General features: G+C 40.9%; 1 protein-coding gene across 9 annotated transcripts in view; it reads left to right on the plus strand.

Moving 5' to 3' along the window:
• Positions 1-18,234, plus strand: part of tanc2b (tetratricopeptide repeat, ankyrin repeat and coiled-coil containing 2b) — a 201,369-nt gene that overhangs the window by 45,527 nt on the left and 137,608 nt on the right. Inside the window, exon 1 of one of the 9 annotated variants that reach the window (XM_079577077.1) lies at positions 17,865-18,080. The exons of the other annotated variants lie outside the window; for them this stretch is intronic. The gene's annotated coding sequence lies outside the window, so the exon portion shown is untranslated. Of the gene's footprint in view, positions 1-17,864; positions 18,081-18,234 lie in introns of those variants that run through there. 9 annotated transcript variants of the gene reach the window in all.

The raw sequence follows: 18,234 nt of genomic DNA on the forward strand, positions 1-18,234 counted from the left end.
CCACAGCCCTCAGTTACTGTCTTAACTACTTTTTGGTATTTATTTCTGAATTAAACATTGTTGTTGTGAGTGCTAGTTGTTGCAAGATTGTACAATTTTAAAGTATACGAAAATCAAGGCACTGCTGAACCTATTTAGATACAGTTGTGGTGAAGTAGTTGTAGCCATAGAAATCTTCAAGGGGCACTGGCAAACATTGTCCTTAGACTCAATGTTAGCTAGATCAAAAATATTAAAAGTAGAGAAAGAAAAAAGGAGTGGAGCAGCTTTGAAGGGTCATTACTGTTAAAATGTGTCCAAAGGCTTGAAATGCTGGTATTTTTCATTTTGAATTCTCTATTTAGTTTATTATTATGAAATGTGGCACTGAAATAAATGCTCAGTTTTATTTTTGCACTTTTCTAAAGCCACTGAGAACTCTTCCATCTAGGGCTAGGACAAAAATGAATATTATATCTCAATATTTTTGGGGACTGTGTGGGGGGGATGTGCTGGCAAACATCTTAATTTACATTGTGTTTTTGAGCAACAAACCAGACAACAAAAGGACAAAAAAAGAACAACACTTTCCACATTTCCCCCCAATTTCTTCCCGATTTTCCAGTTTTGGAAATATTTTTCTTATTTTACAACTGTTTTCCAAAAGTACTGGAAAAAAGCTCTTGAACCTCACTTGTGAATGTCAGGGACTTGTCTAAGCTGGATGTTGCTGGCCGAGCCTCTGGTGTTTTTCTCTTAATGTCATTTGGCAGCCAGCCTTCTCCCTACTCGCCTCCGACTAGAGCCGCACTCGTGTCCTTTCCGCGGAGACATCGGTATCTGCTTTTGAGCTGTAAGACACATGCAAACCACTTTATCTACGCTTATTACGAGTTTGTTTGAAGAAGATGGATATACAAAGACGACCAACTGCGTTAAATCCAAGGGCGAGTGAAGGACTAGGCGCAGCGGCGTTTTATCAGTGCTTAGCAGACAGTGGAGGGGAGGCTCAAGATTGATAGGTGTGGACTCAAAAAAAAATCGTATACGTTCTCGCCACAAATGTTGGATTGCGTGATTAGATGATTGCAGGCCATGTCTTTCACGTATGGAGGGCAAAAGTGCGAAAAAGTATATCAGTAAGCAAGCAAATATTTAAATGATGATAATTCCATGACAATAACTAATAACATGGTTGAATAAACTGCAAATTAGATAAAAATGGGTCACTTTCAAATAAAAAATTCAAAGCCAAATGATTATCCACACTAGCTACACATCTAAAAAGAGACAAATTCAGATAATTTCATAACTGCTACAAATTCTGGGGTAAATCACTTTTTTAAGCTGTTCGTTGCTTCAGAGTTCGATTGATCATTGGTCCACATAGCTCTTCATGCTGGAGTGCGGACCCAAAACCCCCAAACTTTGTAAGTCAAAGGCCTCACACGGTGTAATTCACGTGGCTTTGTGTAGAAACAGAGACTGGTTTAGCTTAAAGGTGCATTATGCAACTTTTTACACAAAGATACGTTGATATTTGTGCGTATTTTACCTTGTAGTGACCCAGCAGCTGTATGAGTGGTTAGCATGCCGCCTTTACTTTCGATCACAGTGGTCTCTACAACGCTCGGATAAACTGTTTTGTCGGTTTTCTCATGAGAAGGTCCGTCAGCTGTGAAAACCTTATAAACAGTTGATCCTGGAACGCAAATACACACTGATATAAAAAAAAAATCGCGTAAAAAGTTACATAATGCACCTTTAAGTTAATCCATTGAAGTGAAGTGTTGTAGTTTATAATATAATATCTACTTCTACTGTCTTTGACACTTTGCACACTCATGATGTCTGATTCCCCTCCATGATGTTACGACTTGGCCACAGCCGTTTATAGTTCTGATGGGAATACGACTCCTAATCTGCAGGCTTCAGATGAGCCAGCAGTGCCTTGATCTGCAGTGGACGAGTGCAGGTCCCAAGTTGCTAAGCTTTTGAATGGCATTTTCAAAATTGAATAACACAGATAAGCTCAGCCCCGACTGAAGTGAATTGAACAGATCTCGATGCAACACGGTCAGGAAATTGGGTGTTATCTCGCGGGACACTACAGCGCCTGTTTTGTGGCCAGACACTATCATCTCTGGTTCACTCGCTGTCTGTTTGTGTCACGACGCATTACTTCAGACAGGTATTCAGGCTCTGACCAGGTGCAGATAAAGCCCACAGAATCAAAGATGGCCAGCATGCTGTTACCGGCTAGCTACGTAAATGAATACTGTGATAGCAATGTTTGGGCTACTTCGCATTGTATTGCATAGACTACCGCTTTTTACTCAAAATTCAATTACAATTTCGATTCTTACACTACACGATCACAAAAATAGCATGATCGAGAAAAAAATATTATTAAGGGTGCTCTCCCACTTGTCCATCCAAAGTGCAAAAAGTCCGTTCTGTGCGTTTTGTGTGAGCGCATCGGATCAGCTGAAATGCCAGCGCAGCGTGATAGAACTGTTCATAATATCATATATATATATATACAAATATACCTAACTCTTGAGAGAACGCACTGTTAAATGCTCACCTTGTGCTGAAAGGAGAACAGCTGTTTAGAAGCCTCAATTTCCTTTGCCCAGGCACTGTTTTTGTGTAGTAGAAGAGTCTAAAACACGTCTTCAGGAGCAGATCTCAACGGAGCTCAAAGCAAGCTTTGATGCTGCTGTGATGATTGTTTCTGTTCCCTTTGCATTTCACGAGCTAAAGGCTCATGCTTTGGTCCAACATAAAAACAATAGCGCTGTGTGATGATGTCATCAGGCCGTGCGGTTCCGTTTGCTTGGACAGGTGTGAGAGCTGGCCAGCAGGGGGCAGGTATCTCTCAATAGAGGATTAGTTTAGAAACGTGAGCATTTTTAATTGTCAGAAGAAAATGTTTTGCATAGTAAATAAATAAATTAAAGATTATTTTAAAGGAAACATATAATCATTTGAATAACCGTGATTTCAATTATTACTAAAATAATCGGGATTATAATCTTTTCTATAATCGAGCAGCCCTACATCAATTACTATTTAGGACTTGAAACCCAATTGATCATGGTTATTTCAATAAAGACTTTGAGTAAAACCAGTAGTTATATTCATTTGTGTTGTGGCAACTAAGTAATGTTCTTTCGCGCTGATGGCCTGTAAATGTGGTATTTAAAATATTATAAGCTACTAGTTTTTGACCCAAACCCTTTTGACCAGTGACCACCATCCGCCACTCACTCATGCCACATTCACAAAATTTAAGTGAACCATAAAGGTCACTACCACAAAACCATACATGTAGAGGTATTTTCTTGTTGTGACTGCAGGTGCTGATAAATATGTGACAAAAGGAGCCATTGGCAGCATTGGTCGCCTCCTTGTTATGTCATTATGGAGTCGTTATAGTAAATCCCATTGGTGAGATGATTCGAGCTGGAGGCCATTTCGTGGAACGGGTCTGTAAATGCTGCCGAAGTGTTTGGGGATCAATTATCCTCTGAATGTTTCATTGAGATGCAGAGCAGACCAGCGCAGGTTGTTTACACAAATCCCAGCTCGTCAGCCCCTCCGCTACTGTCACTGACCGCGGCCTCGTGTGAAATAGACCTGTCATGCATACTCAAACAAACAGTATAATAGTCGCACGTATTTCAATCTTCGGTGCAAAGTTGTCCTTCGGCCAAATAAACAAATCAGTGAAAGGTCTTTATGCGCTTGTGTCAAAGCAAATAGAAATGTACTACTGTCAGGGAATAACATTATGGCCAAATGTATTTTATAGGTTGTCAAAATGTTTACTAAACAGAAATATGCTGCAGTGTGTGATGCTGTGACCTCAAACGCCGCAATTGATGGGAATCCAATCAAAATTGCAATTCAAAATGTAACAAATAATAAATTGCAAGGACTGCACTTATTTTGTCAGTACGCTATGTCTGAACTGAATAAAACCTGATAATGCTGTAGTTTAGATCTCTATAAACAAGTTCTCAAATGCATAAAACATAATTCTGCAATCCAATCAATTGGCCAATGACTCGTCTTGCCAGAAATATTGCAATTAAATATTTCCCCCCCAGTCATCTACCATCAACAGTTCAACCCTTGTGAAACTCAATCTTCCCATATTTTTTTTTGCAAATGCGCCATGATGAAAAGATAACCTGATTCACCTCGCTCCATTTGTGCAACTCTTGTGGTTTAGATAGAACTTAGTAACGTGGGTCTTGATAGTTGAAATCTGCCTGACAGTGCGATTACTCTGTGGCAGGCGTTGATTGGAAAATGAGAAATTGGGTTGAAGGGTCGGTTTGTGTGGACAGGAGGCTGCTGCAAGACTAATTAGCTCGGAGTGAGATTGACTTGACTGGGGTTAGCGCACGTCACCCACATCAGAAACACATGGTTACTCCACGGGATCCAGCCCTCCTGCCATTCTCTTCCTTTCCCTGTCTCTGGATGAGGATTGTTCATTGTCTTGCATACTGGTGGTCAAGTGGTGTGTATGCAATGTATGCCGAGTGTGAATGCAAATGTACGGTATACGCAAAGTTCAGTACAGAGAAAAGCACTATGTTAGATGGATTCATTATCAGTATTACTGACGAGTGACAGTCGTAAGAACCTTGAGACCGAGCATGAGTCATAGACGAGATCAAGGCCGGTGCGTGACACACAAGATGAGATTTATCAGTGCAGTTCTAGTATGGAGAGATTATACATTGCCGGAAAGAAACCCATTACTTTAACTGTATTTGGTTTCCGATTCCTAAGCATTACTTTTTTCGATACCTATACTAAAATAATTGCCATCTAGAACCATTAAAGTGTCCGTGAGAGTAAATTCTACACTGACAGAAACGACAAAGGGAGAGAGGGATATTGTACATCCAATTACACAATGGAGATCATTTTTACACTCAAACTGTGTGTCTCCGACCCGGTGCAGAAAAGCTGCAAGTGTGGTTTTCTGGCCAGAAACACCAGGGGGAGATGAAAGACCCCACAATCATCCCATCAACAAAAGGATTTATGAAGATAAACAAGTTACTAAGTACTGCTTTCAACAGAATAATAATGTTAATTTATTCCATAAAAGACATTTATTTTAAGTTTGTATTATTTGTTTGAGCTGAAACAACAAAGTAACTTTCTTTAGTGTTCCTAGACCCAATAGACGACAATACCAGTAGTACCCAAACTTTTTTTTGGAATGCCACACTGGTACCTTAACTAGCAATACACTAAAATGCTGAATGCAAGCAGTAAATTATTGTAAAGCTGTAAAACTGAATTGAAAATGCCAGATTAGTAAAGGGAGTAGTCTTTTGGTTGTCTTCTTGGCACTGGTGATAGTCATTAATATTGCAATAGTGACCACATGTTTTTTGTAATTTTGTCAACATAATGTGTGGAAAATTCCCCTCCTCCTGTGGACCCTCCCCTTTACTCCTGCTTTGGCCCTCCTTTAGCCTCTACCTGGCTCCACCCAGAGTCTATAATTAGGGGAGCAGCCCACCATTTTGTCCTGCTCAAGCCGCATGGTGGAGCCATCCAACTTCCAGGAGACAGTGTGTGAATGACAGTGAGTCCGATAACCCCAGAACTCTTTGCTTTATTGCTACCTTTAACGCTATAGTGTGCATTCACCTGTCACATTCGCTGATTTATTCTCCCTGTGTTCTTCCCTAGACAAACCACTGTTCTCCCTCATGGCCCACCATACCTCCACCCCAAGCCAATAACCACCACTACAACTCCGCCTCAATAAAATCACCTTTACACCTAAAATGCTGGCTATGTCATCCATTGCGTTGGCACCTTCACCAGGAATCAGTTTATATCACAAGATTACAGTTACTTATATGTTTCATAATGTAAACTTCTGTAGCTGTAGGAGCTGGTGACTTCTGCCTGAAAATGCCGACATGTTAGAACTGCCCTGGGGCTAACTACCCTTGGTTGGCCTCTGTAGGCATACCCCTATTCCATAGAACTCCAGTGAGAACTTCAACAGCACAGCAATTGCTTTTTGATCGGGTCGCTCCCTTCCTTCTGGGCTACATTGTGCCACCATAATTATACAATAGGTTAGCAAGGTGGGACTCCCGCAACAACAGCCAGCTCATGTCAACGCTTTTTTTTTTCCTCACTTACTCTTGCACCTGGATCATAAAACAAAGTGTCCTGCCCAAGATTACAACATCATTTTCCCCTGGTGGTGGAAGCTACTGGCACCTTTTCGTAGGAGTAGTAGCAGACAGTAGCAGGTGATATTACTAGTTGAAGCAGTGAATTAGCAACACTTTTGAAATGCCTTGAACAACATCCAACATTGTAGTAAAAGCAGCTATGGCAGGAGTATCTGTAGTATTTTCTCAGTGCTGATGGCAAACTGTGAATGCCTTTAATCTAATAATATCCACACATGAAACGGCCCTCAGCGAGGCGTGGACGGGTCTGTTCCGTGTGAAGGCAGCAGGTGCTTGACAGAATCCACTGGCTCTCGCTCATCAGTGCTCTCTAATTGATGGCTCATTTTCCACAGTGCTGGAGAAATCGAATTAGACAGCTTCAGACCAGCAAACACACAACAGCTCTGAGGCAGGAGCAGTGTCACAACTGCCACTGTGGACTTAATGTAGTGTCGATGTGATTACGGCCACCAGAAAAACGGCACTTAAGCTGATCACTTCTGGGAAAGCAATGAAATGTTGCATTCGGCAGTGAATGAATGAAGATTAAAAGACTTGTTGACAACACTGGAGGGGGGGTGAGAGGGGTTATGCAATAGTAACTTTTTTAGAGCTTTTTCCCATGTTGCAATGTTGTTCCGTGATCAAAAACGTAATTGGAGTGGTTTGAGCCATTTGCGCATGTTTGACTGATCTTTGAATTGTCCCCAGTGGCAATTGTTACAGTGGCGCCTGCTTATACGATGCGTCTCCTGTTTACCCCAAGCTCCTCCTGCGGTCCTACATAACAAGGAAGCACTCTTCTTACCTTCCAATTTCTCAAAACGTTCCGGATTCGGATTGACTTTATTGTCCACTTCACTGCCTACCATCACAGCAAGTCACAGCAAATCACTACAGGACAGATGGCAACAATAAATAGAAAAGGTAGAGAATAGCATTTATCAATAGCATTTTCTAACAAAATGTAAGATGGTGATGAAGATGTGTTTGAAATTATTACCAAATACCTGCAAAAAGCATAATAACCCCTCTTTAGTTATGAAATATTTTCTTCACATCATTAATCCCTAAAGGAACGTTAAAAGGAACAGGACACTGTTTTTCCATGCTGAGATATGTTCTTACCTGAGCTTTGACGAGTTGATGCGTACTTGTCTGGTAGACCAAAGATGTTGTTAGCATTTAGCCTCTCCTCCTCTCCTCTATGGGGCCAAACGGGGGTGAAGTTAGAAGCAACCAAGCTTAAATACGGTTACATGAGCAGTTACACGATCCAAGTATAGTCACACAAAATTAAAATGTCGATTTTCAGTAATATCCACTTTACTGAGCGGACATTGAAGCGCCTTACATTATAGTACCCCTTTTTGTCTGCGTAGAAAATCAACATGTTTCATTTTGTGTAACTATACATGGATCATGTAACTGTATTTAAATAGGGAAAACGTGGAAGAGCTTGGTCGCTTCTAACTTTACCTCCATTTGGCCACATAGAGAAGAGGATGAGAGGCTAAATGCTAACGACATCTTTGCGTGACTGAGCGCACGCACAAAGCGTACGAAGAGTACAAAGTTACGCATCAACTCGTCTAAGCTCAGGTATGAACATATCTCAGTATGGAAAAACGGTGGCCTGTTGCTTTAAAGGTGCATTGTGCAACTTTCTATGTGGCAAAAAAAAGTTGATATTGTGCGTATTTGACCTTTTGGTGGCCCGGTAGCTGTTTAAGTGGTCAGCATGGCACTTTCATTTTCCATCACTGTGGTCTGTAGGACACTCCTGGATCAATTGTTTGGAAGGTTTTCCCTACTGACTCTCACCAGAAAACCTACAAAACAATTGATGCTAAAAAATCCTACAAAGCACTGTGATAGAAAGTAGAGGTGTCATACTGTCCGCTCATGCAGCCGCTGGGTCTCTACAAGGTCAAATACACACAAATATCAACCTTTTTTTTCCACATAAAAAGTTACATAATGCACCTTTAATTACGCCCCCATAAAGCTTAACCTTTACTTTCCTTGATAGATTCTTATTAGATTTACTGTATATATGTATTAACATTCAGAGCACAGCCCTTTTGGAAGCCCTTCTGCATAATCACTACAAACACAAACACATGCATAAAATCCTGCTGCAGGGCCTGTACGTGCAGACATATCTTTTCCTGTCTCTATAATTTATGTCCATATATGTGTAAGAAATTTCTGATGGGTCTTTAGCGTGAAATACATATGTGGAAGCTTTCTTAGAATTTCGAAATGTAATAAAAACTGTTGATGGCAGCACATTTGCATATATATTGCTACTCATGCATTGAATATCCAGTGAACGCCATGTAAATGATATTCCTGCACCTAGGAGAGAGTGAAGTAGGCAGAACCGCGGCTCTGGCCCACCTCCACAGAGCGACAGCTTGGCCCCCACTGGCTCCGCAGACTGTCCTCTTCCTTCCTGTATTAATGAGAGCTGGAAACATGAATGAATGGAGAGCACTATATAGAGCTGGATGCCACCGCTCTCCCGCTGGTACTGCCCTTTTAGCAGGTTCAGGTAAAGCTTTTCAAATGCCCTTGTGTTTTTGTAGTAGTAGCGCATTATCATTGAGGACTGCAAGGTCAGGGAAAAGATGATTTTTAGCTGTTGTTAATGGGCCTGTCACGATAACAAATTTGAAGTTCGATATATTGAGGCAGGAAAATATCGCGATAAACAATATTGACTCTAACGATACTGTCAACTATAAATGGCAGTAAACCTTTGTTCTAGAAGTGCATAATCATATCCTAAAATACCACACAAGCTGCAGTAAACTTGAAATATAATGTAACTCAATTTCAGTTAGAAATCAAAGTTTTACAAGGAAAAATATGGGGAAAATGCTAATAAATGTACAGACGATAAATATCGAGCCCAAAAATGTATAGTTTGTGTTATCTATTGAACGATGAGTCGATAATAGTAAATATCGTGACAGGCCTAGTTATTAGTTTTTGAAAGTAGTAAACCGTAGTAGTAGCAGTATTTGCATTTGTGGCAGCAGTGTTGGATTTTTAGTTGTAGTTAGGGACGATAATGAAATTTGGGGTCACGATAATCTTAGCCAAAATAATTGTGATTAACAATATTATCATATGTGCTTATGGTTTAAAAAAATACTAAAACTGCAGACATGATGGGGATTGGGCAATTATTAAATATTCCTCTTCATTATCTGCTGTAAATGTGATACTGAGTGGGACATAAAGTAAGTATTTAAAGGCACACTGCTTAACATTTTGGACTATACTGTTGTCATCAATGCAAAACATGCAGCTAAAGAGCAGCTCGACTCAGAAAATGCTATTTCTGCAGTGGGTAATCAAAGAATGGATTTGGATAAAGCACCAACCTACTGAAATCTTAAACACTGCATTACAAAATCATAAGCAAATAAAGAACATGAAAGTATTGGAGAGGGATTGGTCTGATGGAACCAAAAGGAACAAAACTGCAAGGTTGGCAATGAAAGCAGTGGATCAAAGGCAAAAATGCATCACTGAACATCCTGAGAAATATGACAATAATGACACTAGACCTGTTACAAAGAGCCCCATCGAGTTTTTGTTTAGCAGGTGAGGCCACTGTAACGTCACTGCAGCATCTGATTATTGCTCCTCAGTCGGGTTGCTCCTCTCCTTCTGGCCCACCACCTGATTAGGCCCAGATAAGTGAGGCTGGATCCTCTAGCAAACAACATCCTGCCGGGGTCAACTGTGAGACTCAGCTTTTTTCTATCTGGGATTATCTGGGCTTGAATCTCTCGATAATAAGAGTATTAGCAGTAAGAGAATTTTTTGGGCATCCCAGTGGCGCCATAGTGAACAGTCTCACCTCAGAATTTGATGGTTGTAGTAATAGTAGTTGTAGTCAGAAAGCATAAAGCGAGATAAAAAATTTGTCACAGTAAAGGCTAATAATATTGTACACAGAGCATTGACAACTTTTTAAAAATCTGATGCAACTATTAATTTGAGGATTATCTTTATCCCTAAAGCAATGGCAAAACTTTCCAACCCAAATCTTAAAAAGCTATCGTAATTAAAAATAATTTTGATCCATGCAATTACATCGCACCAACTTTTTCAAAAGTGGCTTTGTTGATTTCAGCTCCAAATCCACTTAGAATCCACATTAATCTCTTTGTCTTAATTACCTTTCCAAATGCAGTCCGGAGGCAGACGGCCGCAGAACTGGGCAGTGACTCGTGAGTTTGTGTGGATCGATTCGGAGCAGCTGTGGAGAGGAGCTCTGACCTTTGCCTCTTCAGGACAACAGTCTGGGTCTGCCTCCTTAAGCCTCACTCAGCGTGTCGCCTCGTCTGCTACTCAGCTGTTGACATTTAACTTATATGCGCTCAAGTCTGTCAAGAGCTTTTCAGTAACATCTCAAAGATTTTAGTTGCGTTTGCACGAAATCTCTGCCTTGATATTTGTGAAGTAAAACAATTTCACCCAGATCTCCACCCTTTTGCCCTTTTATGTAACAGCAAACCGTCAATCTCTGGACATGCTGTTTGAGCCAGATGCCCTTCATGACCTCCTCTCCATTTGTATAAGCTTAGTGCCAGCACAAAAGTTACAATGGTTTCTGACCTCTCTTTTACGGCTGCATTACTTGTATTCTCCATGGCTTAGATTAATAGGATTAGCAAAAATAACAAACTCTGCACATACTTTATAGTGTTGCACTATTATATGAAACCAAATTCATAGGCCTTCAGTTTTTATTTAGTTGCCTTTGCCCCCTTTTTTTGGCCTCTATTTGATATCTGCAGTTTAACATTAAAGGTGCATTATGCAACTTTTTATGCAGGAAAAAAAGTTGATGTTTATGTATGAGTGGTCAGTATAGCACCTTTACTGTCCATCACAGTGGTCTCTACAACACTCCAGGATACATTGTTTTGTAGGTTTTCTGGTGAGACAGTCCGTCAGCAATGAAATCCTTCCAAAAAAATTGATCCTGGAACGTCCTTGAGACTACTGAGATGGAAAGTAAAAGGTGCCTAGGTAGTACTAGGTGCTGACTCATACAGCAAAGGTCAAATACGCACAAATAACAACTTTTTTCCCACATAAAAAGTTGCACAATGCACCTTTATAGGGGCTAGATGCAAGTTGGCCATTTTATGCTCATACTGCCACCTCTGGTCATACATGTAACTGCACCGTCTATATTAAGCTCATGCATGACGGCACTTTGGACCCGAATTAACAACTTTTTGAGTGCAGGATTTTAGAGGCAGTTGTGGTGAATAGGTCTGAGCTCATTCTACACATTAGGACATGGCTGGAACATGTAGGGGGAGGAAAATACATCATTTTAACAACTCCATATAGTCCCTTTAAGTAACTTCAGATACAACTCCAGCCAAAAGAGGTCTGTGGAAATATTAACAACTGGACGTGCTGTTGAAATAATAATAATTTTCTTTCAATTAGGTTTGCTGTAACAATGTCTTCACACGCATCGAGCTGTGCATCAGTGCACCTCAACTTAAAGGGACTATACGGAGTTTAAAAATGTAAAACAGTTCCCCCCCTACATGTTCCAGCAATTTCCCTATGTGTAGAATGAGCTCAGACCTGTTCACCACAACTGCCTCTAAAATCCTGCACTGTCACTCAAAAAGTTGTTACTTCGGGTCCGAAGTGTCGTCATGCACGGGCTTAATATAGAGCCTGCAGTTACGCTTAAGACCTGAGGTGGCAGTAGTGACTAGAAAAATGGCCAACTTGCATCCAGTCCCTTTAAACTTATGTCTGTATAAGACACTTTATAGTAAGGACTGTGTTGGTCGCTGTCTCACTGTGAATTCAGTGCCGTCTGTAGGCCCCACTGGAAATGATCAATATTTGAAAGATTATTCAGTCAGTTTGCTAGTGGCATGCTAAAGCATTCATGCATACACAACTGCTCAGTGATGATTTATGAGCTTTAGAAATGTGGAGAAGACTTCCAACATCTTCAAAACAAGGGAATTGCCTTCACATTTGAACAAGAAATGTCCAAGGTCAAATGATTCCAAACAGCGTTAAAGAAATGGAAAAGAAAAGAAACTTCAACTATCAGCACAAGTAGCAAAATTGATAAAAACACGTCATTTCCTAAACATTGGGATGTGTTTAGAAAAACAGCAGTAACTCAGTTGGGCATTGGCCTTAAATAGTCATGACAAGACGTGGCCTTGCCGTTGCGACCTCATCACTTCCTTTGTCGTCACCTTCTCCCCTCACTCCTTAAATAACACAAGACGACCACAAGCAGTTGCTCTTTGCCCTGACAGGTCAAAAACAATATACCCATCGATGCCCCCGTACGTGACTCTGTCCCGCGGGAGCTGCCAACCCCCCGTCAGCGGGCATCTGCGGCGACGGGGACGGAGAGCAACAAAGCGGCGGCAAAACACAAGTCCGAAGAAGGTCAAAGACAATCCAGACACATAGACTGAAGAGGCTGAAGGCAGTGCCACTTGTCTGTGATGGTGTGTGGGTGGCACTTAGAGCTACATCGCTATAGTTTGTGGAGGAGAAGCGCTTGATGCAGACGCAATGCAGCCGCGAGCCCCCGCACAATCACCGACCTCCTAAACACAGACCGCAGCAGACTGAGAACAGCATGTGAGATCATTTACTTACTGCGTATGTTTGTTTAAGAGTTAAACTTTGATTATCGCAAAAATGTCCCTTTTTGTTCAAGCTTTTAGTGATGCCTTTTATATACGCTTTATATATTAAGTTTTTAAGAGAGAGAGGAAAAAAATACTATGACTACTACTACTACTACAGAATATTACATACAGTATAGTAAAAGATATTTGTAACATACTTCACCTGTTACAACTACAAATCCGTGTCATTTATTCATTTTACCTCCACTACTATTAAAAATGACTGGCACAGCTATTGGGCTGCACGATTTGGAAAAACAAAAAAACAGTTTGCTATTTTTCTTCCAGATAAGTACTGAGATTGTGATTACATTTCCAATGAATGCCTCACAATCAGGATTCAGTTCACAGTTCAAACACATCCAGGAGCATTCATATTTGAGTGAAGGTGAAACATGAGCTCCTAAACTAATACAAGAATCATATGCATTTCAGAAGATGTTTTTAGAGAACTAAACTACATGGTTAGTGGGTTTTATACCTAAAATAGAGGAGCAACCATACAAATTGCCAAGTAAATTTGATTGTGATGTTAATGATTGTGGTTCTAGCTACAGTAAAAGGGACTATACGGAGTTTAAAAATGTTAAAATTAAGTATTTATCTCCCCGTCCTAATGTGTAGAATGAGCTCAGACAAATTCACCACAAATGCCTCTAAAATCCTGCACTGTCACTCAAAAAGGTGTCATGCACAAGCTTAATATAGAACCTGCAGTTACGTGTAAGACCAGAGGTGGCAGTAGTGAGTATGAAAATGACCAACTTGCATCTAGTCACTTTAAGTAGGGCTCTCGCTTAATGGAATAAAACACAAAAACCTGACTCCGGCTCGTTTCCATGGAGATGTTGACCAAAGGCAGCCGAATATGAGATTTACATCAGTTAGATCTTTATCCAAATCCATTCTTTGATTATAGCCTTTCATTTTCGGTGTCTGGCTGGTCATTAGGAGCATGTTATGTATTGCCAGCAACAGTAGAATTGAAAATGTTATGCAGTCTGCCTTTTAAGTAACAATTTAAGGTCCACTCTATGACCAACCAGTCAATAAATAGCCCAGTACAGTGAAGGACCCCTTCTGTGTAATAGTACTTTACTGCCTGTATTGGCACTCAGCTGTACATTGTGTCTTTTGCCCCATCGCCGCAATCATCACTTCTGCTCTCACCCTCTCATGGCCTTTTTCCCGTAATAGTATAATAGCACTTTACCTGATAGCAGAATGAATCATTGTGTTAGTCGGTGAGCCATGGTAGCTAACTCCTAACCTGAGGTCTGACGGATCCCTATATTTGGACCAGTAAGATGTGAAAAACGGTGTGTTGCCATTCAGGCCATAACCGAGTAATGTCAACTTTGCCGCTGGCTTTTCTTCGAGGGATTTTTCTTGCTGTGTGGAAGTACAGTGACATTTAAAATAGAGCCCTGTATAGGCGTGTGTGGATGTGACTGTGATCTGTTTGCAAGAGAGTTGAGGCGGTAGGCAGTGGGCAGGAGGATGCGTGGGTAAACCTCTCAGCATCAGTGGAGCGAGGGAACTCTGTGTCCTAAAGGCTCTAATGCTTTCCTATAGCCCTTTATGGACATGTTGTACTCTGTATCCTTTTGTATAGTCCATTGTTATTTCACTATAGGCCATAAACTAAATGTCATTTCTGTCAGAGAGCAGTGCTGATTTGTTTTAATATGATAAGTAATACACGTTTATGGTAATGTGAACAATTATATAAAGTTCTACCTTGTATTTCAACCAGTGCTGGATGTTGTTTTTTAGATTAGTTTAAGATTAAGATTAGACAAAGTATTAATGGCTGGTGGCTCCTGATGTTACTTGTTTTTTCCAAGGACACTTGAGTAGTAACAAGGACAAGTTTGCCCGCTCTCGCGTCACTGCAATAAGGTCCCAGGCCGGATGGGGCCTTTCTATGTGGTTAGTCCTCTAGGTGATTTGGACCATCGGGTCGACACCTGGAGTTCTTAGGTGCTGCACTGCTGTTGCCCACTGGTCCTTAAGGGTTGCCCCAGCGGCATCGAAGAATGGGTCAAATGGGTCCCCTACAGGGACAATATACCGTACCTATATACACCTTACCTCTTCTGTTTTATAGTTCTATGGATTATTATTATCATTTAGGTTGTGGCACCAAAAAATATTGATAGGTACCCAGTCCTAGGGTCGAGATATGTGCTTTTCTCACTAGCTACAGCTAATTAGCATATTATGCAAGGTTAAAGCTTTGATAAAAAAATATCTTTTTTATTGGTTTATTGGGTCAGGACAGTCAGTGCATGTTAATGAACATACATGGGTCTCATGCATGTAAACACGCCACACCGGAGTGTAGCCATGGGCTAATTTCCATCCGTCGTCCCCCATGCGCCCTCGCTTACTCCCAAACACTCCCTCATTCATCCTGGCCTATTGTCCATGTTTTTAGTGGCAGGGGAAACCTACCCCGACACAGTGAGAACATACAAACTCCACACAGAAAGGCCCTGTCCAGGTGGGAATCGAACCCGGGACCTTCGAGCTGTGAAGCACGAGCGCTAACCGCTGTGCTACCGTGCCGCCCTTTTCATTATTATCATTTTATCATTGGACTCCTTTAAATATGGCTATGCTCAGTTATCCTATAGCTCTTTCTTTCAATCCACATTTCTATCTCTTCCTTGTGAAAAACTGCCACGATTAATATGTTCAAAATCTTTGTTCTATAATCTCTATAGAACATTTAACCTCTCTTTTATCCCTTCTATCTATTCATCAGTAAGGTCTGTGCATGAAAGAGCTGCTTATGCAAAGCGCTATAATGATAATTGCTGCCTCTGTATCTTGCACAAAATGAAAGTGAATGAATAGTTTATTAGGTGTCTTGTGGAAGCGAGCCTTTTCTCACTCTCCGTTGTCCTGGTGTATCATTTCCCGTTGACAGGAGGACAGAAGATGGAACATAAAGATGTTATTTGAAGATATTATTGACGTATATTCCGTGCACCATCTGTAGCCTCAAAATAGAAGCAAAAAAGGCAATCTGAGACGTGATGTATTGACCGTGGTTTCAGGGGACTGTTGCATATGGCGCTGCACAAATGACGGTCTATTATACGGAGATGTTCTTTCACTGCAGCGCGTGAGTAGGATGTATTACTATATGTGGCCCTCTGGTTAAAAACATCGGCACGTCTACTCTGCACATCGTTTCACATCTGTCTATCCATACTACCACACTGCTGACCAAAAAATAAATCTCACGTTATATTATTTGGTCGGACCGCCTTTTGCTTTCATTAACATCTAGTGTTGCATTAATTTTTCACCAAGATCTTGTATTGCTGATGGAAGAATGTGATCACTGCGCAAAGCCTTCTCCAGCACATCCCAAATATTCTCAATGGGGTTAAGATCTGGACTCTGTTGTGGCCAATCTGCTTCTACTCCTGGCATTGTCATCTTGGAATTATGCCCGTACCATCAGGAAAGAAGAAATCCACTGATGGAGAAAACCTGGTCATTTAGCTGAATTCATTCTGCAGTAACTACAAATCATAACAGTTAAATCCAGGTGGCATCTTTTTTTTTTTGGTAGAGCAGTGTATATTCAGATTAGGGCTGCCCGATTATTGAAAAAATGATAATCACAATCATTTTTCTCTTTTTTGTAATTGAAATCACGATTATTCAAACAATTGTTTGTTGCCTTTAAAAAAAAGTGTTAATTTTATTTATATATTTATTAATAAAAAAAACTATGCTGAATATTTTCTGTTTCCTGAACAGTCATAAAAGTGCAAATGATTTCAAGTATGCCTCGATTAAGGAGAGGTCTCTGTTTCACGCCTGCCCCTTGCTGGCCAGCCCTCACCCCTGCGCAAGTAAACTAAGCAGCGCGGCCTGATGACATCATCACACAGTGCTGTTTGTTTTTATGTCAGGCAAAAGCATGAGCCATGGCACGTGAAACGCGAAGGGAAAATAGTCCCAGCGCCATGAAATAACGCAAGTCTGCTTTGCAAAAAATAATTTAAAAAATAAATAAATAAATAAATAAAGGAAAAATATTTTTTTTCCAGATTATGCTAATTTTGTTATTGTTTAGTATAATAATCGAAATTGTAATCAAATTTCGATTAATTGCACAGCCCTAATTCAGATTGTGGGTTGTTATGAAAAAATAACAATTTGTTTTTTTCCAAAGCTTACACCTAGAATGTAACTAGCATCCCGAGACACACATGGTACAGTAGGTGGCGGTATGCACCTGAGCTGTTGGTTGCCGCCCGCCAATAACCGAAAGAAGAAGATGAAAAAATGTGTTGTTTAATAAAGTAATGGGTTTTATTCCTGGGGTGGTGGGGGAAGTCCTGCTATAGAGTCTGCTCATCATGTTTGTATCTGTGTTTCTCCCGGGTGTTGTATTTTCCCCCATCAACCGGAAACATGCACAGTTGGCCAATTCTCCACTGCTATGAAGCTAGAGATATAGTGATTGGCCCCTGGGTGCTGGTGTTGGCCTCTGCTCCTGACAGGTTGTCCCGACATTCAAATGGGGACAATAAAGTTTACCACAACCCTAGTCTTAAGGTTAACCCTAAATCCCACATCTGATGTTATTTAAAAATGTCTTTAAAGCCAATTGCAACGTCAATCCCTTCTGTAACATTCTCTCATTAGGGGTTATCAAAATTATCAGCCCCATCTTTCGAGCTTGAGATCGCTGTTACCTTTTATTTTTTGTGCCTATAACACCTGTTCACGGTTCATAGGCTTTGAAGTGCTTTTTGGTGACTGGCTTTGAAAGAGTTAAGGAATTTTGTGCCTTTGCTGAAAGAGAAGAGAGAGCGAGGAGGAGGCGTCTGGGGGAGAGTTATTGCTGCCAGAGCCTGTGAAGGCGAGCGAGAGGAGCAGAGAGAGAGAGAGAGCGTTGCCTGTCTGACGATTTTTCTTTTTTCTCTTTTTTTGTGTGTGAGCGTTTGGGTCTATAGCCTCTCCCAGTCTACGCATACTGACACCTGGCATAAGCCGCACTTCACTGCCCCTATTACGCCCCCTTTTTCCTGTTTTCTCCTGTTATCTCTGTTCTTTGTTTAGGATCTTCCATAATATGCGGCGGGATTTTTATTGCCTGATCTTGCGGGGCGCTGGGCTGACAAAGGTGAGCGGAGTGAGTGGGCGGCTGGATGGATGCGTGAGTGATGTACCTTTGAGTGTGAATATAGCAATTTATTTACCTTGATATACTGTAGCTACTAACCAAGTTGTTAATTGTTTTAGGGCTAAAATATTTCGGTTTAAGACTGGGCAGCCTC

This window comes from Gobius niger (assembly GCF_951799975.1).
Source record: "Gobius niger genome assembly, chromosome: 19".
Taxonomy (NCBI): Eukaryota; Metazoa; Chordata; class Actinopteri; order Gobiiformes; family Gobiidae; genus Gobius; species Gobius niger.